Consider the following 25,174-nt stretch of genomic DNA (forward strand, 5'->3'; position numbering starts at 1 on the left):
ACAAAGTGAAAGGTACAAGTTTACCCAAGACAGAGCCGTAGGTGATGTCGGTAGAGGACCCATGATTCGGAGCCGAACAGGAGTGTGGGTATGACAATGGCTCTGTATATGCTAATCTTTGTGAGGTTTTTCAGTTGGTCGTTTTTCCAGACTCTTTTGTGTAGTCTTCCAAAGGCGCTATTTGCCTTGGAGAGTCTGTTGTCTATCTCATTCTCGATCCTTGCATCTGATAAAATGGTGCAGCCGAGATAGGTAAACTGGTTGACCGTTTTGAGTTTTGTGTGCCCGATGGAGATGTGGGGGGGCTGGTAGTCATGGTGGGGAGCTGGCTGATGGAGGACCTCAGTTTTCTTCAGGCTGACTTCCAGGCCAAACATTTTGGCAGTTTCCGCAAAACAGGACGTCAAGCGCTGAAGAGCTGGCTCTAAATGGGCAACTAAAGCGGCATCGTCAGCAAAGAGTAGTTCACGGACAAGTTTCTCTTGTGTCTTGGTAAGTAAAAAGGTTACAGTCAGGGCTGTGTTTCAAAGCTACCAGTAACTGTCCTGCAACATGTATTAGAGGGTAAAAAGTTGCAAAAATACAAATGAGATATTCTTTAAAATTATTTCCCCCAAGTATGTAAATAATTAACAATGACGCCTCTCTTTAGTAATAAAGACTTTACTTACACTATTCCAGGTACAGGAGAAATGGTATCAAGCGCAACTCCTCAAGGTTTAAAAATGAGATAAGCAAATTTATGCAATCAGCCAGATGATTAACCAGAAAGCTCCAAGGGCAAGCTTTAATCAAATTCAGAAGGTTAAACCGCAGAAGAATTGTTAGAAATTATGCTCAAGACAAAAAGACAATCCTTCAATATTAAATCTTTAGCATGGTGTCATAAACAATATTGAAATATTTAAGGAAGTCCATTCATGACTTCCAGCTCACTTATGAAAATAATTGGTATTTAGCTATGTCCAAGAAAATAGTTTCACCACCTGCATTTAAATGGTTTAGAAAGGCACGTGCTGGCATATGCAAAAAGAGTTATGGTTCAATTTACAGAGGGATTGTTCACTAAACTGCTATAAAAGATATTCAGCTGATTCAACTGTGGCCAAACAAAATTTGCATTTATTTACATGAATCAGGCATGTTATTAAAAATAGATGCATTCCTAATAAATTACTTTTAGAAAATTAACTGTCTTAAGGAAAATACTATACTGCCCAATTTTTACAAGATTTAAATTCATGATTAAAGTCCTCTTACTCCAATAATACATGGCACGAAAAGTCCACATACGGAATATTCTGCACATACCTGCTTCAGGGGGTAAAGTAACAAAAACTCACCAGTTGGGATCTGAGATAGCCGATTGAGATGGCTGGGACTATTTTCTAGGAGTTCAGAAGAATAGGAGATAATTTATTCATACAAAGGGTTGATATATTTGTAGGGATAATGTTTTCTCTGACTAAGATCATCTCTAGGGATCTACGCAAAACAAAAGTGACACATTGATTAGAGCTATGTTGCTTAACATTTCACATGTATGTTTTCTGCAGAGGGATTATGGATGTAAAGAAAGAATTTGCACTTGTATAGGTTATTTGTGAATATTTCTGAAGTGTGGTCACTTAAAATACTGGAAGTTAGACAAGCAGACTTAGAGATTCTTATACTTGACAAACATTAAACATTAGTTTTATCATCTTATGTAATATGCCTTTCCTTCAACTGTAACGTAACTCTTCCCCCTACTTCTCTTATGAAGATACACAATGTTAGCCTGTCATTCCAGGAAGTTTTAATTGCATTTCAAAAACATTCCAGTGATATGAATACAATCAAAACCCCATAGTCCACCACAGAGTCTTATTTGTTGAGAATAAGTACTATTGAATAATGAACATCCATTTTTAGTGTGACAATGAATTTCTAGTTCTAAATAAACAATTTCTCTTGGATTGGATTTGAATAGTAGATACCACTGTCCTAGATAAAGAAAAAGATGCCACAAAAATCCAAAGTTGGGTTGCACCGAAGGATCAGGCTTCATGGAAAATTGCCAAAATTACGTAGATATAATAACCATGCAAAAGGGCTTAAAAAAAGCTCTTTGAACAAAACTGCAGGGGGAACTTCAAGTCAAACACTTAAGAGCCTTTGAAGAGTCACTCTTCAAACAAACTGGTGCACAAGCTTTCACGAAGGGCTTGAAGAAATTACCTAAGTTGATGGAAGGAGAAGAAAAGAAAAGAATGGACTCAGTAGAATTTCTGGTGTATTTTTGTTGAATGACAACATTGTCTAACTGAATTAATGCAACCTAGATTGTATAACTAAAATGGATGAGAGGGGGGGGGATGGGGGGGTGGCTTGGGAGGAGGGAGGGGGGAGGGAGAAAAAGTCACTGTAAATGTGTGGAAAAGAAAAAGTGTATATCATGGCTATTGTGATTTATGGTGTGAAAAATAAAAAATTTTTAAAAAAAAAGAAAGGTTACATGAAAGATCCTTCTGATTAAATCAAAGGAATGTGGGATGCTTCATCACCAAAATGGGTTCTTAGGAATATTTGTCTGTGCAGCTTTTGGAAGATCAAATTTGTTTTATATCCAATTCCTAGGGAAACACCATTAATAAATCCACTATATGTAACAACATAGGTAATTTTGCTTAATCTTTATTGTAAACAGAATTAGAATTAGACCATTTCAGCTGGAACCTCTGTAAAATCAAAAAATGGTGTTGAAAATATCCTGAAACATCGACCAAGCATAATTTCAATTCTTTGTAAAGATTGAAAGATTTGAAATTATTTCACAATTTCCATAGGCTTTCAAAAAGCCTTGAAAATATATAATATGCAATTTTTAGGATCTTAGCAGGGATCAAAAATACTAACAACAAATTGCCAAATTACATGACAATTAATTACATTTAAAAATATTTTTAAAAAACAACTTTCTGAATACTGCTGCTCAAATTTTATTTTCTAAATCCTCTAATAGTCCAAAGGTTTTTCTCCTCATTGAGCAGTTTATTGTCACATGTATCATGAGACAGTAAAAACCTTTTTGCATTCTAGCCAGGAAAATGAAGTCATGTTGCAATAATAAGAAGCACTGTGTAGTGAGCAGCGTTCCAATGTCAATTAGTGCAAAATGGAGAAAACAGGGCTTTTTTGCTAGTGAGAAGTCCATTAAGAGTTTGATAACAGCAAAAAAGCTGTCCTTGAATAACATGCATTTTCTGCCCGAAGAAGGGGTGGGGAGCAGAGGGTGACCTGGGTGGAATGGGTCCTTTCATATGTTAGCAGTCTTCCCAAGACAGCAGAAGAATCAAAATACAAAACGGAGATCTAGAATTTGGTTGGGTGGTGCCAGAACAACAACTTTTCTCTCAATCTCAACAAGATGAAGATGATTATTGTGGATTTTAGGATGGGTAGGCTGAGAGGCCATGCATCTCTCTGCATTGGCTGTGGAAAGTGTTAGTCCCTTCAAATTCCTGAGAGTCCTATCCAAGAGCCATCTATGAAGATGGCACACCAAAATCTCTACTTTCTAAGTCTGAAGACGATAAGGGCAGCGCTGCCATTGGTGTGGATCTGGAAAGAGCAGGGAGCGGAGACACAATGCTTCCCCGCACTACCATCCAGTCCTACTGCTGGGCTTTAAACAACCTAGTAAAGGAATCAAAGGCATTTCATTTAAAAACCAGCGACTGCAGGGTCTAGGCTCAAGATGGTGGTGCCTGCATATGCTCCAGCACTGGCGTCACTAGAGAGGTGCAAACTGCACTGGGTGACAGCAGAGAGGGTGACACCAAAAATGACTGTCTATAAAATTTTTGTGCAGTGTTTCAGAAGAAATTAATTTAAAAAAAAATTAAAATATCCCAGTAGTTAGTTATAACAACAAACATTTTTTTGTAATCCCAGCTTACATGTATCAATATACCTACAAGGCTAAAACTCGAGCTAATTTACTTTTTGAACCTTATAATGTGCTCTAGTCAGAGCTGTCATTATTACCCAATTACAACGATGGGTCGAATCACGTGCTTTCGCCTGCACGCGCTACAAGCACACGCTGTTGTTTTCATTGCTGCTGGTGTTTTTATAGTCGTTGCTTTAGTCAAATTTTCTGGTGTTTTAGCTACAATATTGTGGTAATTAGCATTTGTGAACCTGTATCTATAGCATTTTTGAGAATGTAACATTAGAGTTTAATGTTAAAATCTACACAATTTTTTAAAATAATATTTTTATTTTTCACACTATGAACCATATTAACCAAAGTACACACAAACATTTCCCTCTTGAATATACAGTGTCATTTTCTCCCCTTTTCCCCCCCTCCCTACCCACTATACATTCAACATATACGATACAATAAACCCATTAAATAATGTCATCACACAATGAAAATAAACAAGAAAATTGTGTCATCTACTTTTACACACTGGGTCAGTTCATTTCGTCTTCTTCTCATTCTATCATTTTAGGGGGTAGAGGTCCGCGGTCAGCCCTCTCTGTTGGATTCCATGTACGGTTCCCAAATTTGTTCGAATAATGTGACTTTATTTTTTATGTTATTTTTTCCAATGGGAAACATTTATTCATTTCTAAGTACCATTGCTGTACTCTCAGGCTCTCTTCTGATTTCCAAGTTGACATTATACATTTTTTTGCTACAGCTAAGGCTATCATCATAAATCTTTTTTGTGCTTCATCCAGTTTGAGGCCCAATTCTTTACTTCTTGTATTACTTAGAAGAAAGATCTCTGGATTTTTTTGTATGTTGCTTTTTGTGATTTTATTTAATACCTGATTTAGATCTTCCCAAAACTTTTTCACTTTCTCACATGCCCAAATTGCAAAACCTTGCCTTTAGAGAATGGGAGAGAAAAGGGACTAAAAGAATAGAAAATTGTTTTTTGGGAAATAATTTATTATCATTTGAACAAATGAAGTACAAATATGGTACAACTCACGGTACAATGTTTGCATACCATCAACTGAAAACCTACTTAAAGGACAAATTGGGAAGCAGACTGAGGTTACCAGAAGGAAGCAGCTTTGAATATGTGATTACAGACATAATGATAATTAAAAGATTTATAACAAACATGTACATCAAACTGCAAGAGAAAGAAAATGATGAACTAAGCTATAAACCCAAACAAAAGTGGGAACAAGATCTAAACATAAAGATAAAAAATGAAATATGGGAAAAGCTATGCTCTGGAATTATGAGAAATACAATAAACACGAGGTTACGCATGATACAATATAATTGGTTATCACGCCCCAAAAATCAACATAATTTTGATGTCGTTCTTAAATATATTTATTCGAATTCTATTGTGTTTTTAAAACCAAACTTTCACTTTAACCACATGAAACTATGTAAATAAATAAATACATTTAGACTGTGCATGATGTCGTAATTTAAAGGTGTAATTTTAATTTTGCTAGTTGTTTACCTCGCTACTTTTGCCATTACATTCAGCGATATACAGGAATTACTATTTACAAGTAACATTAGCCCAAAAAAACATTACTAAGGATTCTGTACGGTCCGGTATGGGAGGAGGTCCATGGGAGGGAATGACACCATGAGTTACTGCACTGGGTGATACCAATCCTAGTGACGCCACTGTGCTGCAGCCTCAAGAGGTCTCAGACACAGGTCAGCAGCAACCTGGCACAGGAGACCAGTAATGGTTAGAGCAACCCCCACTCCCCATTGAGAAGAAGCAGAGGAGACGACCCTCCAGCAAGGGGCTCTGTGCCTGAAGGACATACACACGTGGCGAGTTGTTGGCAACTTGCAGTCGAGGAACCCACAGACGCTGTGGGCTGCTAGCGGCTTGAGGTCAAAGGACTTGCACCAGAAAGAAGGGTGCTGGAAACTGCTCCATGAGAATCAGGTATCAGAACCGGGATTTGAAAGGATGGAGAGGGCAAGGAGAGCTCTCGATGGACCCTGGACGCTGAAGCCTTCTTCATCATGTCATAGATTTGGATCTGGGCTCGGGGTGTCTAGATTTTGAACTGAATTAGAGTCTTGTGCAGCTGCAGTGGCTGTGGGAGCTTGGAAGGTGAATTCACAGACACTGGATGACCCTGGGTGGACTCTCTTTTGCTTCTCTTTCTCTGACAATATTGGGCACCAGGCAATGCTCTAATGATGATCTTTGCCTCCCTTATAGCAGACTAAAGGTAATTTTGTATCATATTACATTTCTGCTTTATTACATGATGATAAATAGTATCTGGTATCCAGTATTTGACACAATGTCAAATCCTCCATCAAATTTCTACAGGTGCACTTTGGAAAGTAAACAGTCTGGTTAAATTGTGGCCTGGTTTGGTAATTCAAGGACCTCCATCACCCACAATTTCTTCTCAGTGGTTTCTTCAGGCAAAAGGTACAAAAGACTGAAGATCAGCACATATGAATTGAAGACTAGTTTTTAATCCAACACCTATCAGGCTCTGGAACCTCCCTGCACTGCCCTGACTCTGGGACCTATTCTGGGACCATCTGAACATATGTCTGCATGAATGACATTTCATTTCTAACACTAATTGCAACTGTGAGTATTTACCACTCTATCCTTTTATTATCCTTTTTTTCTGTCTTGGTACATTTCCATAATTTAACGTACTATTATAGTTGGTAATAACTTGTATTTGTTTGGTGACAGTAAAAATTTCAGTTTATCTCTACATTAAACATCTTTGGCTTGGCTTCGTGGACGAAGATTTATGGAGGATTATGTCCACGTCTGCTGCAGGCTCGTTGGTGACTGACAAGCCCGATGTGGGACAGGCAGGCATGGTTGCAAGGGAAAATTGGTTGGTTGGGGTTGGGTGTTGGGTTTTTCCTCCTTTGTCTTTTGTCAGTGAGGTGGGCTCTGTGGTTTTCTTCAAAGGAGGTTGCTGCCCGCCGAACTGTGAGGCGCCAAGATGCACAGTTGGAAGCGATATCAGCCCACTGGTGGTGGTCAATGTGGCAGGCACCAAGAGATTTCCTTAAGCAGTCCTTGTACCTCTTTAAACATAATTATATAACAAACTCATCGTCAGGCTTTTAACCATCTATACACATATCTGCATCTTTGCATGCCTTACCTTTCCAAGAACCTGTCTAAAAGACTTTTAAACAGTTACTGTACTGGGTTCCACTGTCACCTTGGGCAGCAAGTTCTAGATATCAACCACGTTAAATGTTGCACAAAGCCGGCCAGGTTTAAATGCAACACAATACTTAAGGTATTTAACTCACCCTACCATTAAATGCATTCTGTTGTAGTTGAGAACAAATTAATCCTCAAAACTTATTTTTAATCATACAATTATTTTGTAAAAATTAGTAAAGGTAATCAGGATATCCATTTCAGGTGATCCTGTGGCATTTATCTCAGCCCTCATTTTAAACATCTGAGAGGTCATACAAATTGTGTCCAGTAGATTGGTAAAGATTAGCTTCAAAGAAAAGTAGCAGATGCAAATACAGGTATTTCAATGAAAAAACATTCAAGCAATTTTTTTTAAAAAGAACAAGCATGTTTGTGTCTGGTACAAATCTTTTAAATATTCAGTTAAATATAATTTAAAAGAGCCTTTTAAAACATTTTATTTAATTTTCATTTTTTCTAGCAGTTTGATAATCATTTTTAATTTCTCAATCCCTGTAATAGTTGTCACAAATGCTTCTTCGCATATTCCTGTTTTAAATGGTGGTGACCTGTGATTTACCACTAGTTCAATATGAAATTTGAGTGAATCAGGTGTGAAATATTTTCAAAAGTTGTGGCACATGAAATCAACCCAATTCAAGTGTCCAATTTGAAAGACCATATTTTCTCTTTTGGGCACTTCAATTGTAGTAACCATTTCTTCTTGTATTTAACACACCCAATATTATTTCTTACACAGCCATACATTCGAAAGTTTTGCGTCTGGTTCACTTGGCTAGATCTAAAGTTTTATTTCCAGATCAAGAGAAATTCACACCAAACCGTAGAAAAGCATACTTCAACCAGTTACTTTAACCACAAGTGAGAAAACCCACAAATAAATTTAAAAGTAAAACAAGCCAATTTAACTTTTCTTGTCTGTCTCACCAATGATTAATATAGAAACCCAGTAGAGCAGCATAGCATTCACACTTAGTTTACAAATCGTAATTGGGTTTCTAACATGGGAAAAAATAACACTCAGGAAAGGCAAGTACACAAAACAACAACTGTATCCCAGGAAAAATGGAATTAATTATTTTAACCTCAAACTGTTTTTAGCTTTATTATTGTTTTCATTTTGCACCATTTTTTAGGTCATTTCTGCAATAAAAACAAACATCTAGTACTGTAAATATGTTTACGATCAAAATAAAAGTTGGATTAATGGGCTCATGGAAACAATGACATTTCTTTGTCTTTGGCTTGGCTTCGCGGACGAAGATTTATGGAGGGGGTAAAAATGACATTTACTGAATTTTGAAATGACACAATTGGACTGCTTGCTGGCCATATTTCTATAAAGCAATTAGAATTGGCAAGCAACACAAAACATTAGGTAGACACCTCTGACAGTAAGTAGGTAGACATCAGCAGTCTTAAAAAGGGGGTGGGGGGGGGGTGGAGGAGACCGAGAATCAAAGTCACTAAATATTCTGGTGCAAGTGCTTTGAATTAAACTTTTGGAAACTGGGAGACGGTCACAGGGGAAAAAAAAAGGATCACATCTGGCGTGCAAAAGGCTGCAAGCCTGCCCAAAAGAAAAAAATGTGCAAGCTCTGGATGTTCCATCTTTCTACTGTTTATGGTATTTTTAAACCAGATTCTACCAACAAAGCAAATTTAAATTTAAGCTCCATGTACCAGATTCAGAATGCTGATCATGGAACAAGTTATTGCTGAAATATGAACAATTCATTAAGTTTATACAACTACTAGCAGAGTTTTGAAACAGATGAAAATGTGTTATTCATCATTCTTCAAATCAATGGTGAACATTTTAAATAAAATTATTGCCAAATTTCACCAGCTGTATTAGCTTATTCAGTCAAAATATTGTTCAAATTATAGGGCCAAAACACAAAAGTAGATCAAAAGAATAGTATCTTTCACAATCAAATTAGAATTTAATGGTTTTGTTCGCAAACCAAGCCTCAGATGTTTTGTCTAAACAGTTACTGCTCCTATTGTTTTTGACGGGTCAGGTTCATCAGAAGGCATTTTTACACAGACACTTTGGAATTATTCCAAAAAAAATTAGCATACTTCCTCCAGTGTGTCCTGATATGGTCATTTACACAGCCACCTGTATTGCAGAGTTTGTCAGAGGGGAAACGTCACATTCATCAGGCCTATTTCTTACAGAGTGGCCACAGTCATTTTCCTGAAATTTTCTTCTTCTAGGTGGCTGTGTAAAAGGGCCTGGACAGGCACTTGCTGTTTTGATACCAATGTTAATTTGGATTCTACAGGCTATGCGGTCAGTAAAGTATATTCAATAATTTAATTTTATACATGTTCTGATATGCGATTGTGACATCAAATTTATTTTTTGAAACAAAGCAGCCACCAAAATGACATGTACTAAAGTGGACAAAGAGAAATAAAGAAAGCATTTATTTTTGCAATACTTTCCCCATCTTCAGAAATGGCCAAACTGCTTCACGGCTAACAAGATGCAGTCACTGTATTTTTAACTAAAGTTACTAACTTAAACAAGAATTAGATAAACATTTAATTTGCTTTGGAGGCACTACTTGAATGATTAACAATGTCTAGAAGCAAAACATTCAAAAAGCTTCCTGAAGGTGCCTCTCTAAGAACCCGCATATGATGAAGTTGCTGTTTCCAGATGCTGACGATGTCTTTGCCATCTGTGAAAGATGCACTGAAGGGGAGCTGCAGTTCCACAGCCACAAGCTGAAAACTAAAAATAATCAAATTGTGCTTCTACGGCTAGAGAAAATTCGGTGTCTCTTTTTAATAACAAAAGCCAATGTTAAAAACATGAAAAAATAAGCTAATTGCTTTGAAAACGAGCAGTGGCCATTGATCATGGTTAATTGCATGACCATGTGATGCTGTTATTGGACAATAAAAACATTGCAGTAAAAATGTTCAATTAAAAAGACTATTAAAAGGTATGAAAAAGGTTAAGATGTAAATTCATGAGTAATATTATAACAAGCTCCTGTTTTCACTTAGGGACTGTCACTTTAAGGGCTAGTACCAGCTGCGACCATTCACAACTGTGGAGAAATCTGAGTGGCAACAATCAAGTACTGATTGTGCCCAAAGTTTATCCCCTGGAAGAAGAGAGAAAAGTTTGTTGCTTTATCCAGAAAGACAGGCGGTGAGAGGGAAGTCACATGAGCAGGACTCTTATAAGCACTTTTTCCCCGGCATCCCAGTTAATTGGCCATGCTACTGCAGCATGGCCTGGGATAGGAAGCTGTTTGAGCGACCTTTAACTGGGACAGGAACACAACTCATCCCTGAGGATCGGAGTGTCTCCCTTCAACTGGAAACAGGTGACTTTCTACTGTCGTTTTTCCACTGGTTTAATCAGCACACCGGAGTCATCTGACGCAGGGGCTATCAATTCCTGGAGTGAAATGATGTCATTTGACACCCGCTTTCTGTTTTCTTTGTCCCAGTTAATTCCTGGGACAATGTGCCAGTGGGAAAGGTGCTATAGAGACAGCAGATTTGACCACCAGGAGTTCTAATGAAGACAGAAGTGAAATAGTGTCGAAGCCTGATGGAGCATTAATTGCTTTACCACAGAACATTTAAAGCGCCACTTGCAACTTTTTAATAAAAATTTAATATTCAAAGCTAAGAAAGATGCAGGGAGATTATGGGGGGGAAGGAAAGTAGTTCTACAATGCCCTACACCACCTCTGGATGGAGTATGCAGTATGCAGTGCTGGACTGAGAGCTGCTCTGCTCAGAATTGCAGATGATACAATGTGATGCAAACTTCTCTCCCCTCCATCTACATTTCCCACTGCCTAGGAAAGGCAACCAACATATTCAAAGACCCATCACACTCACTTCCCCCTCCTCCAATTGGGGAGAATGTTCAAGAGTGTGAAAGCACACACCAACAACTTCAAGGTAGCTTCTCAGATGCAGCCATCAGGCTCCTGAATGAACCCACAGCCACACATTCATGCTGCCCTTGCTTGGAACTAATTACTCCTTCTCTATATTCTGTAAACTATACTCTTTTCACACATCTCCCAGAGTTGTAGTCCAAAAGTATCTTAAAAACTGGAGTTGTAAGAAACAAGTTATTCAATTTAAAGGAAGAGCTCACGGTCATTTTGGGATCTGATGTGGGAGTTCAATCACCCTCCACACCTACAATAATGAAAAGTTGTTTCCTTGCTTATTAATTTATTCAAGTACAAGGAACCCACGTAGGTCTATGGCTTCAAGACAATTTTAAAAAACACAACTCAGTGAAAAATTTTTCCCAGGCTCATGATTGCGTAGCCAAATTCAGCTCAAAATCAATCAATAAATTAATTAATGACTCCACCGTTGTGGCTGAATAATGGGAAATGATGAGTCAGGATATGGACGGAGACCAAGAATCCTGCTCTCTCATGTTAGCAAGCGACACATGTGGAAGAGAATCATTAACCACAAGACTACTCCATCTGCATGTGCTGGTGATGCCTCCCTCCCAGATGAACTGAACAACTTCTACACGCGGTTTGAGGTGAAAAACGATGTGGCAGTGGAGAAGACCACCCCTCCTCCAATCGATCGGGTGCTGTATCTTACAGTAGGCACTTTCAGGTGGCCAATTGGCCCGCTTGTAAAGCCGCATATTTTGGCAATATGCGGCTGTCAGGAGGCCACATGAATGCGCAGGAGGCTCCTCATGGCGAACTTTGTAACCCTCCTCCGAGAGGGATAATCACCGCAGCACAGTGGCCTCCACAGCCATCTGAATGCAGCCGCCTGAAAGCGGCTGCATTTGGGATGACAGTCAGCTGGCGAGCGCCTGACAGCTCCTCTTCCACCTGCCCCTTCCCCCGGTGCAGGACGTCACAGCATGGGCAGCTGGCATGGACTGTCAGCGCGGGGACTGCAGGGCTGTAGCGGTCAGCTGAGGAGAAGGGGGCTGGAGCGGTTGGCGGGGGAGAGGGGTGCTGGCCGCTCCAGCCCCGTACTCCCCTGCCGGCCGCCCCAGCCACACACTCCCCCGCGGGCCACTCCTGCCCCCTTCTCCCCTGCTGGGGGGAAAAGTGATCAGTGTGGGGACATCCCACGTGGGATGTCCCCGCGCTGATAGCCCACGCTGGCTGTCCCACCTATGACAGCCAGCCGTGCCAAAGTCATCTGTGTCCTGCCTCAACAATTACCATCCTGTCACTCTGACGTCCATCATCATGAAGTGCTTCGAGAGGCTCATCATGGGCCACAACAAGCACCTGCAGCTCCCCTCACTGGACCCCCTGCAGTTCACATCTAGATCCAATCGCTCCACGGATGATGCTATCACTACTGTCCTACATCTAGCCTTCACCCATTTGGAAAATAAAGACTTGTATGTTCAAATGCTGTTTATTGATTTCAGTTCAGCATTCAACACGATCATACCTCAGGACCTGATAAGCAAGTTAGGTCTGCTGGGCCTAAACACCACCTTCTGCAAATGGATTCTCGACTTCCTGACGGGGAGACCGCAAGCAGACCAGATCAGAAATAGCACCTCCAAGACTATCACATAGAGTTCGGGGCACCCCCAGGGCTTCATACTCAGACCACTGCTGTTCACTCTGCCGACCCACGATTGTGCAGCCAAACACAGCACGACCCACATCACTACACGACAGTGGTGGACTTTATCAGTAAGAGCAAGAAGCGTACAGAGACAAAGTGCTGACACTAACAAACTGGTGCAGAACAAACAACCGGTATCCTAACATTTAAAAAAACAAAAGAGATGGTTGTCGACTTCAGGAAGGCCCGAGGAGATCACACTCCCCTGACAATTGACAGCTTCACCATTGAGGTCATCAGGGGTATCAATTTCCTCAGAGTGCACCGCACCTGGCAGAGAATCTCTCCTGGTCCATCAACACCAGCTCCATACCTAAGAAAGCCCAGCAGAGCCTCTACTTGCTACAAAGGCTGAGGAAAGTCCATCTTCCCCACCCAACCCCCTCCATCCTCACCAAATTCTACAGAGGATGTATTGAGAGCATCCTGTGCAACTGTATCACTGCCTGGTTTGGAAGGTGTACCACCTCAGACTGCAAGACCCTGCAGAGGACAGTGAACTCAGTGGAAAAGACCATTGGGGAACTTCTTCCAAACATGAAGGACATCTACTATACGATGCAGGCAGAAAACAATAAACATTGTGAAAAATACCATACATTCCACATATAAACTGCTCTCCCTTCTGCCATCTGGCAGAAGGTACTGTAGCACTCTGGCCCTTACGTCCAGAGTGGGAAGCAGCTTTCTCCCCCAAGCCATTAGGCTCCTGAACTCCCAGTACAGATGTGCATAGTGCACTGTGGACTTTCAGTGTCTACGTCTTAGTACCATAATATTTTAATGTGTTAACAGTTTCCTAAATTACATCTATGTAAATATGCTCCGTGGTCCTGGAGAAACACAATCTTGTCCTACTGTGCGAGCATAGTATGAACAATAAATATATAAAGTTGACTTGAAGTTGAAGACAAGGAGCTTATTGTGGATTTTAGGAAGATGAAGCCAAGGAATGAGATGGCAATGTAGTGTCATCCCATCTACCTTGATGGGATGTCAGTGGAGAGGGTTAATTCCTTCAAATTCCTTTGAATACCTTACCTGGACTCAACCCAAGGCAACCATGAAGAAGACATGTCATTGCCTCGACTAAAAGTCATCTAAGATTTGGCATGTTGAATACGCTATCAATACCTGTGGTAAATATACAGAATGGTTCCATCACAGCCAAAATTAAATCTGCTAGAAACCAGAAATCTAATTACACGTATGGCAGACAGATCCAGTCTTCACAAAAGCAGTCGCAGCATTGGTGTGAAAATGCCAGATATTTGTCGCAAAAATCAAAATATACTTCAAAGTCAGTGGTGCTTGCTGATCCTTCGCTCCTGGTGAGAATCCTGGGCCAAAACGAGAAACGGAATGAATGTTTTGGTTATCACAGCACACTTCAATGCTAATTTATCATTATTGGGCTGGACAGCAGTTGATTCATCAGGAGCAAATTCACTCTTAGTTGAGTGGAATTTGACAAGATGCTGGTAGAAGGATCAAAATGAAGTGGTGACATGCTCATAACTCTTCTTGCCATTTTTAATGGAAGGCCCAGTTCCTTGAACTACATTTGAAACTGGCAATATTAGGTAGTTCCAGGAAAAATATCCAGAAGCAGAAAAAACTCCACTTGTGTTTGGTAATAGAAGTCTTTCAATCTAATAAACATCAGTTATATACCTTTACCTCCTATGGACGCTGCTGGACCTGCTGAGTTCCTTCAGCATTTCTGTGTTTTCATAAACAATGGCATAAAACAGTTATGGACACTGTGCAGGCAAAATGCTGCTACTGAGGTTTTTCATAAGGCAAATCTTCTATCTGAAGGTTGCATCAAAGTGTTCGATAGCCATCCCATCAAGATTAAAATAATTTGCATTTGTGGAAATTTGACTGTATACAATGCCCCAAGACACATTGTGAAAAAATCCATTGTGAAAGATGGAACAAGATTTATCAAACAGTTGAAGCATTAGATAAAGCAGAAAAAAAATTAAATTAGTTCCAATGAAATTGAGGAAAAACTCCGGTGGTCAGTCAAGATATTTTGTTACATTATATTTCATGCAAACTGTCAACATTCAATGAACAAACTCCATCCAGCCACAGCTGTCCTTGGGTGGTGACACCATGAACATTTCTCTTTGGCTTGGCTTCGCGGATGAAGATTTATGGAGGGGGTAAAAGTCCACGTCAGCTGCACGCTCGATTGTGGCTGACAAGTCCGATGTGGGACAGGCAGACACGGTTGCAGGGGAAAATTGGTTGGTTGGGGTTGGGTGTTGGGTTTTTCCTCCTTTGTCTTTTGTCAGTGAGGTGGGCTCTGCGGTCTTCTTCAAAGAAGGTTGCTGCCCGCCGAACTGTGAGGCGCCAAGATGCACGGTTTGAGGCGAGATCAGCCCACTGGCGGTGGTCAATGTGGCAGGCACCAAGAGATTTCTTTAGGCAGTCCTTGTACATTTCTAGAGCCACACATTTCTACAGACTCCAGGAGTGGAGGGGTTGATGGACAGATGGAGCCTGGTAAGGTAGGGAAGCATTGACTTACTGATAGATCAGGAAGATGAATGGAAGGTTGGTGAGCAGGTTGCAACAGTGGGTCCCAATTATCCCTGCCTGTTTGTGGGGCAATTCAAGCTGCAAGCTACGCAGGCTCAACTTTTCCTCTTCTGTAGAGACGACTATATTGGGGCTGCCTCATGTATCTATGATGAGATTGTCAATCACATTCATGTTGCTGCCAACTTCCAGCCCAATTTCAAATTCAGCTGGTCTATTTCTGACACACTCCAATTTCTTGATCTCACTGTCTCCATCTTGGGAGACAAGCTTTCCAGTCATATTTTACAGACTCTCTAACTCCCACAACTGCCTCGACTATACGTTCTCACACCTAGTCCCCTGCAAGGATTCTATTCCCTTCTCATAATTTCTCTGTCTCTGCTGCATCTGTTAACAAGATTAGGTCTTCCAGTTAAGATCATCTGAAATGTCTACCTTCTTCCACATATATGGCTTTCCCTCCACCACCATCAACTCAGTTCTTACCTGCATCTCCTCCATTTGCCACTCATCTGCCCTGGCCCCCTTTGCCCCAGGCATAACAAACAGAGGATTCCCCTTGTCACCCCACCAGACTCTGCATCCAGCACGTTATCCTCAGGAATTTCCACCACCAACAACATGTTCCCACAACTAGACACACCTCTCTTCCCCTCTCTGCCTTCTGAAGGGACCAGGACCACTCCTTTTGTGGCCTTCTCTACATCAGAGAGAGTGGTTGCAGACTGGGAGATCGCTTCTCTGAATACCTTTGTTCTGTCCGCATCATTGACAGGGATCTCCCACTGGTCAACCATTTCATTTCTGTGTCCCACTCCCATACTCACGTCTGTCCATGGTCTTGTGTATTATCCCACCAAGACCACCCGCAAATTGGAGGAGGAACACTTGATTGTCATCTGGGCATTCTCCAAATGGATGGCATTAACATGGACTTTGCAGGTTTCTGATAACCTATTTTCCATTTTCCCTCCCTTCCCCCTTGTCTTCTTTCCCTCAGCTCTCCATCCCCTTTCCTCTCTATTCACAGAGTCATCCCTCCTTGCCTTGATTGCTGATGTTCCCTCCCTTATCCACCTATTACCTCTGCCTTTGGGACCAAGGTCCTCCCCTTACACCTCCCCCACTACCATTTTGTTTAGGCGCCTACTGACATTTTTCCATACCTTGATAAAGGTCTCAAGCCCAAAGCATTAGTTATGTATTTTTATTTTTGCTATATAAAGGACACTGTTTGATCTGCTGAGTTTCTCCAGCATTGTGTTTTTACTTCAATCACTGTGTCTGCAGACTTTTGTGTATTACTTTGGTACAGTGGGTGTGAGGGTTAAGGGGTGGAGGAAAGAGAGGAAAAGTAGAAGAAATGTGTGGGTGATGGGCATATTTATTAAATAAAACATTGCTTTACGTCTACCCAAGAAATTCTTTCAAACTAATTTTCAGAACCAAGTTCTAATCTAATTTTCATGGGCAAAGATTCATAGATACTTCTAACCTTGTCTACTACAGTCAGTTTTCCTGGTATAGCCTCCTCTGCCTCAGTGAGACCAAGCTCAGACTGGTCAATCGATATGTAGAGCCCTTGCATTCTGTCCAAAAGCCATCCCAAGCTCCCAATGGCATACCAATTCAACTCCCCTTCCAGGCCCCACACTGCCTACCCTCAGCCAGTTCCATTTCTTGAATAAGGCACAAAGCAAAAATGAGGACGAACACCTCATATTTTGCCTGGACAGCCTCTAATCTAACCCAGTGGTATGAACATTTAACTTTCCAACTTCAGGAAACCATATTACCCAAACTTGCCTCCTATGCTCCCCTCTCTCTCCTTCTAATCCTTGCTCCTCATGTTTGTCCCTTTTCCACATTCCTTGCCTACATCAACCATTTTCAGCCCCTTCTTCCTCCTGGTTCCATCCATCTAATACCCACACATTTTACTCACTGGATCCCCTTCCCCCCCATCTTCCTTTCACCTCCTCCTAATGTTTCCCATTATCACCTTCCTCATCATCCTCCTGCAGTTGTCCCCACCTTCACCCTCCCCTTTAATTCCCTCACCCCCAACCTGGCTCCTTTTTAATCACTTCCTCCAATTACTCACCTGGCCATCTCCCAAATCCATCCAGCCCTTCCCCATTTTGGCTCCACCTATCTATCATCCATCAGCCCTCCTTAGTCCACCTGTCACCCACTGGTTTCTGTCTTACCTTTCCCTCTCTTCTCTTTAAACTGGCTATCTCCATTCTTCTCCATTCCATTCTGATGCAACTTCTCAACCCAATATGTTGACAATTTCTTTCTTCCCCATCAACAGATGTTGCTCAACCCACTTTGCTCCTCCAAAAGTTTATTTTTTAAAAAACTTCTCATTTACACTTGTTTATAATGACATATCACCTTTTTGCGTTGTTACAGATATCAATGTCACGAAATTCATTTTTTTGAGCAGGATTACAGCGTAAATACTGCTATAAATTACACTTTGAACTAAATAAATAAATAGTGCAAGAAAATAAGAGAAAGTGAGGTAGTGTCGGGTTCATTGTCCATTCAGAAATCTGATGACAGAGGGGAAGAAGCTGACCTTGTGCTGCTGAGTGCTGGCAACCAACCTTCCATGAGCTTCGACAGTAAAACAAACACCCTTTAACACCAATAATCTTAAACTATACTGGGAAAGAACTAATTTGAAGATATCATTCTGTGTGCTATTGAAGACCAAGACTTCAGCCAGCAAACTTTTAATCTGCAGACTTTGTCCCCTTCATTCATTCATTAATTATAGAAGGGATATGAAAAGAACAGATATTTTTAAACTTGGAGAACATAAAACTGACAACTCACAATAGCTGACTAAAAAGTTTATTTCCATTATTTGGAACATATATAGTAATTTTTATATCAAGTCAGACTTTGCACTTTGCTTTAAAATACAATAAATGCAATATAATAAACAATACAGCTAGAATAAAGGGTCACTGAACACCCACAAATGGCCAGTGACAAGTATAATAAGTTCTGTTGTTTAAAGAGAAGCATGCAAACCCACAAGCCCCAAATTTGTTGAGCAATTTTGAACACACAATCCTCCCTTGAACTGGACTCCAGATTCACTGTGATTTTCTAGCACTGATACTGGGGAAACAATTCTCCAAAATGTCACTGATTTTAATGGATAAGGCAGCAAATCTTATTTTAATTTAAGTTCAATGTCTTTAAATGTATATGTGCTTGCAGGTGATGGAGTCGGATTTTTAAAAAATATTTAAATGATTAAAAGTGGTTCATGCAGCAGTTAGTGCAGCACCGTTACAGCACCAGAGATTGAGACTGGGGTTCGAATCCTGCACTGTCTGTATGGAGTTTGTACTCTTTTCCCGTGTTTGTGTGGGTTTTCCTTTGGGGCTCTGGTTTCTTCCCACCTTTCAAAAATGTACTGGGGTTGTAGGCTAATTGGGTGGCATGGGCTCGTGGGCTAAAATGGTCTGTTACCATGCTGTATGTCTAAATATCACATTTAAAAATAAAATAACCCTCTGACAAGACTGGGGATCTATAAAATTTGAATGCTTTCAGGGCAATTTTGAAGACAGGCGACCCGCATGATCCAGACACCTTACCACCATGCAAACTACAGTGCTGGATCCTTGCTGATCTTAACCATTCTAGATTAGTTCTCTACGTAGGTTCTGGAGAGAACATGGACAAAGATTCCAGGCTGGATAACCAGGCTAACAAGATCCATCATATTTATTTGACATGGCCAAGAAAAATAATCCGAGTCATTCTTCAAAGGAGAAAAATGTAAAGATAAAAGTTCCATTATTGTCACGTAATACTACATTTACAATGTAACATACGTGAAATTCTTTGACTTTTGTCTACCGTAAGGCAGACAGAGAGTTACCGCTTAGTTCAGCACCCCTCACAGAAATCTACAGCACCCGGTGCTCCTCAGCAGTCTCCCATCAAAGTACTGACCAGGCCTGTGCCTGCTTAGCTTCTGAGATCAGACAATTTCATGTGTATTCAGAGTAATTATTAAAATTTAATTTACAAATAGAGCAGAATGACAAGCCCAAGTGGCCAATCAATCTACCCACACTGTATGTTTTTTGAATGTTGTGGGAAACCAGAGCACCATGGGTAAATCCACACAGACATGGGGAGAGCATACAAACTCCTTACAAACAGTGCCAGATTCAAACTTGGGTCTCTGGTGCTATGATAGCATTGTTCTTCTTTCTTTGGCTTGGCTGCGCGAAGATTTATGGAGGGGTAATGTCCACGTCAGCTGCAGGCTCGTTTGTGGCTGACAAGTCCAATGCGGGACAGGCAGACACGGTTGCAGCGGTTGCAAGGGAAAATTGGTTGGTTGGGGTTGGGTGTTGGGTTTTTCCTCCTTTGTCTTTTGACAGTGAGGTGGGCTCTGCGGTCTTCTTCAAAGGAGGTTACTGCCCGCCGAACTGTGAGGCGCCAAGATGCACGGTTGGAGACGATATCAGCCCACTGGCGGTGGTCAATGTGGCAGGCACCAAGAGATTTCTTTAGGCAGTCCTTGTACCTCTTCTTTGGTGCACCTCTGTCTCGGTGGCCAGTGGAGAGCTCGCCATGTAACACGATCTTGGGAAGGCGATGGTCCTCCATTCTGGAGACGTGACCTACCCAGCGCAGTTGGATCTTCAGCAGCATGGATTCGATGCTGTTGGCCTCTGCCATCTCAAGTACTTTGATGTTGGTGATGAAGTCATTCCAATGAATGTAGAGGATGGAGCGGAGACAGAGCTGGTGGAAGCGTTCTAGGAGCCGTAGGTGATGCTGGTAGAGGACCCATGATTCGGAGCCGAACAGGAGTGTGGGTATGACAACGGCTCTGTATATGCTAATCTCTGTGAGGTTTTTCAGTTGGTTGTTTTTCCAGACTCTTTTGTGTAGTCTTCCAAAGGCACTATTTGCCTTGGCGAGTCTGTTGTCTATTTCGTTGTACTTCGTTGCCAAATGAAAAAAAAAAGTCGCAGCAAATTGAACTTGTGGTTACAACATAAAAGGCAGGAAAAAAAAAATCACTTCAGCAAAAACTTCTGACATCTGGTTCTCTATCACAATGCCCTTTTCACACCACCAATTCCATGTGGGTTATGACCAGCTAATTTAGAAGGTCCATTCCTGGTAATCACATGGTGTGAAACGTCCCAACCTGGCAGGGTGAGTTACATTCTGACACTCGATGGGGGCAAGTGTCAGAGCCCAGCTGAGTTAACTCACTAACTTCCTTCTGACAGTGTGAAAGCACAATCTGCTCTTGCATCGTCACTGCTGGAGGCGGGACCCCCTTAAAATGCCAGGTTGCCAATAAATCAGGTAAATCACGGTGCAGTGAGAAAGGGTCCCGGGTGCAGCAGGCTCGGTAAGTTTACCCGCTTCCTAGTAGGGTTGGCAGTGTGAAAAGGGCTAATGCGCAAAGAAAGCATAGGGTCCATCTATTATAGTCTGCTCAAAGCGCTCAATGAACTGATCAAAGTGGTTCTCCATCATTTTCCAAAGAGCAAACAAAATACACAGCAGCCTAGAACCTCTTTAGCTTTTCCTTGCACATGATCCTTTTTTAATATGACCATTGAGTAGTCATGGACTTACGCAAAAAGAGGCTGGTAATACCACCTCTGGAATACTGTTTGCAGTTCTGGTTGCCATACGACATGTGGCTAGGAGAGGATTCAATTAAGATTCACAGGCTTGGGTTACAAAGCGAGACTAGACAGACTGGGACTGGGGTGACCTTTCAAGTATTTATAAAATCATGAAGGGCAGATAAGGTGAGTGGTCACACTTTTTCTCCAGGATTTTATCTTTTTTAAAAATCTTATCTTACTTTTCAGTCAGAATCATTTAACTGTCCTCCCTAAGGCAGCATCTCATGATGTCCTTCATGCTATGTATTAAAAAAGGTAACTCAGGCTTAGCTTGAGAAACAAGCTATAATTTTCTTCCATCTCCTAATAATTTTTGCCTCAACTACAGCCATGATGACATGCAGCTAAGACATCGTAATTATAATTTGAAAGAACACACACTGGGTCCCCATGAATCAAGCCATTTTTAAAATTTGACAGAATTCAAATTAATTTGATTTAAATTAATGACACTGAAGGAACAGGGCAAACCAGGCTTTAGGTAAGACCAATAGCCAATGTGTAGTGTAATACTGGGCTATGTCCCTGCCTTGAGGCTGTGCTGGCCTTTTTCCAGCTTCACTTGAGATCGTCTCTGCACAGCAGAGCAGAGCACAAGCACTAGAATATAAGTCAACACCCACACAATGGTTTCTAAAAGTTCATGTTCCCAAAAGACATGTGCAAAACAGTATATCCAAATGTCTCGGATTAGTGAGAGAGACGTACTTAAAATGACTTCTATTAAAAGTTCAAAATAAAATTATATTTTAAACGTTCAATGACATTCATCTGAAATACATGAATTTTTTTTAAAAAGCCATAACATTCACCAAACTCACCAGATCTCAGTGTCCCAAGGAGGTAAAGATACATAACTAACATTTTGGGCCTGAGCCCTTTTTCAAAGTATGAGTAAAAAGCAGGAAGACACCTAAATTGAAAGGCTGGGGAGAAGGGAAGAAAGAGTAAGGAGAGGAGCATAGACCAACAGACAAAAGGTGATAATTGGGGAGAGACAGAACAGGAGAAAGGGTGAGAATTCATCAAGAGCAGAGGAGGCTCGGTGAATGGAGAAAAGGAAACAGAAGGAAAAGGAAAGAGAGAACAAGACAGAGCTAGAGGAAAGGAAAAATAGGGATAGATGGTGGAGGGGGCTAAAGGAATACGGAAATTCCAATGTTGATTCCACCCAGTTGGAGGGTTTCACTCCATTATCGTTCACCAAACATTTATGTGACTTACAGCAACCACCCACTAATGAATAGGGTAGCACTGGAAGAATCAATTTTGACTAATATGAAGCTGAGAGACCAGATATAATATGCATTCAATCCCACGATGAAATTAACAATGCATTCATTGTCAACTGCAGAACAAGGTCAGATGTGCCAACATCTAACTCCAGCCTCTTCAACATTTTTAAAAGGAGCACACAGGGGCAGAAGTCCCGAAAGCACTAGCAGACGCGACAGCTTATATAAACTGTTTATAAGCACACTCAGCCCTTTTCTCTCATATGATGTTCAGGGTACAGAGGATTGCTGATTTCCAACTGTGAGATGGTCTCAAAATGTTTCCATCCATCTCTCTCTATACTATATATATATATATATATATAAAATATAATATATATATTATATGTATATTATATATTATATATATTCTTTGGCTTGGCTTCACGGACGAAGATTTATGGAGGGGGTAAAAAGTCCACGTCAGCTGCAGGCTCGTTTGTGGCTGACAAGTCCGATGCGGGACAGGCAGACACGATTGCAGCGGTTGCAGGGGAAAATTGGTGGGTTGGGTGTTGGGTTTTTCCTCCTTTGCCTTTTGTCAGTGAGGTAGGCTCTGCGGTCTTCTTAAAAGGAGGTTGCTGCCCGCCAAACTGTGAGGCGCCAAGATGCACGGTTTGAGGCGATATCAGCCCACTGGCGGTGGTCAATGTGGCAGGCACCAAGAGATTTCTTTAGGCAGTCCTTGTACCTTTTCTTTGGTGCACCTCTGTCACAGTGGCCAGTGGAGAGCTCGCCATATAACACGATCTTGGGAAGGCGATGGTCCTCCATTCTGGAGACGTGACCCATCCAGCGCATATTTTATATATATATATATACTACACAAAAGACTACACAAAAGAGTCTGGAAAAACAACCAACTGAAAAACCTCACAAAGATAAGCGTATACAGAGCCGTTGTCATACCCACACTCCTGTTCGGCTCCGAATCATGGGTCCTCTACCGGCACCACCTACGGCTCCTAGAACGCTTCCACCAGCGTTGTCTCCGCTCCATCCTCAACATCCATTGGAGCGCTTACACCCCTAACGTCGAAGTACTCGAGATGGCAGAGGTCGACAGCATCGAGTCCACGCTGCTGAAGATCCAGCTGCGCTGGATGGGTCACATCTCCAGAATGGAGGACCATCGCCTTCCCAAGATCGTGTTATATGGCGAGCTCTCCACTGGCCACCGTGACAGAGGTGCACCAAAGAAAAGGTACAAGGACTGCCTAAAGAAATCTCTTGGTGCCTGCCACATTGACTACCGCCAGTGGGCTGATAACGCCTCAAACCGTGCATCTTGGCGCCTCACAGTTTGGCGGGCAGCAACCTCCTTTGAAGAAGACCGCAGAGCCCACCTCACTGACAAAAGGCAAAGGAGGAAAAACCCAACACCCAACCCCAACCAATCAATTTTCCCTTGCAACCGCTGCAATCGTGTCTGCCTGTCCCGCATCGGACTTGTCAGCCACAAACGAGCCTGCAGCTGACGTGGACTTTTTACCCCCTCCATAAATCTTCGTCCGCGAAGCCAAGCCAAAGAAGAAGAAAGATATAATATATTATATATATATTATATATATATATTATTTATATATATATATATATATAGTGTGTGTGTGTGTGTGTGTGTAAGCTCCAGAATTAACCCCCCCATCATACTGTTGTACCAGCTGTGTTTCTGCAGCAGAATGACTTTTTTTTTGCAGTTCTTGTATTATATCTGGTCTTTGCTGGATTTGAGAGCTATTAATCTGCATCAAAGGCAGACTTCACTCCATCGAGGACATCTACATGAAACAGTAAACGCAGCCTCTATCTTCAAGGACCCTCACCACCCAGGCCACCCCCTCTTCACTCTGCTACCATCAGGAAAAAGGTACAGGAGCCTAAAGACGGCACAAGGACAGCTTCTTCCCTGCTGCCAACAGAATTCTGAATAATCAATGAACCAAAGGCACTGCCTTACTTTTCCTGTGTTATTATTTTTATTTATAATAATGTTGTAAGATGGTTTATAATATGAATGACGCTGCTGCTAAACATCGAATTTCATAACTTGTTCATGACAATAAATTCTGATTTATTTTGCTTTTATTACAGACTAATTTCACCTTTTGAAGTTATTGTTGAATCTCCTAGTGTCTATCCAGGCATAGCTTTCAAGATCTTAACCACGGCTGATACTGTGCTCTCCTTTGTCCCAAGACTTTGAATGTTGATATTTTGATATTGTTTTTAACCGGGCTATTAGAAGAAGCCACTTCACATCATCTACTTTATCTAAACCTCCCGATTTGTAAAACTGGCATTAATCTCCCGACCACATCCAAGAGCTGCCGTTTCTGCGCCCCCTTCACAAACGTGCTGGTTATATTGGAGATAACAGAATATAGTAGAGGCTGGAATCTTGAGCAAAAAAAAGTTGAAAGAACTCAGAGCGTCTGTGGAGAGAAATCGAGTCGAGACCGTTCGTGCCGCTAATTCTTTCGGCAACCTTTGTTTAAAAAAACGGTATATACTGGCTGGCATCTTCGTCCCAGCAAGTTTTAAAATTAAAAGTGGCAAAACATATTCAAACCCTTTAAAAATCTTACTAACTAAACAGATTTTCTAAAGCGCCGTTTATTCTGCTAGTAAAAAATTGCTACATTGAGATTATCCGTAACCCACATTTAATAAACCCGCAGAGTCGCGCTGGTGGGAGACTTGCATTTTCCGACCACCTTCACCCTCACTGGAAAAGTTGGGGTGAGATTCCCGTTCCAGTGGTTCCCAACCACTCACATCCCACTTTAAGCAATCCCTGTGCCATCAGTGCTCTGTGATGAGTAAG

At 41.3% G+C, this 25,174-nt stretch overlaps 1 protein-coding gene across 2 annotated transcripts in view; it reads right to left on the reverse strand.

Annotated features, from left to right (window-relative positions):
- tbc1d12b (TBC1 domain family, member 12b) overlaps positions 1-25,174 on the reverse strand; it is a 78,186-nt gene that overhangs the window by 51,647 nt on the left and 1,365 nt on the right. The gene's annotated exons all lie outside the window — the stretch shown is intronic.

This window comes from Narcine bancroftii, chromosome 10, assembly GCF_036971445.1.
Source record: "Narcine bancroftii isolate sNarBan1 chromosome 10, sNarBan1.hap1, whole genome shotgun sequence".
NCBI classification, from domain to species: domain Eukaryota; kingdom Metazoa; phylum Chordata; class Chondrichthyes; order Torpediniformes; family Narcinidae; genus Narcine; species Narcine bancroftii.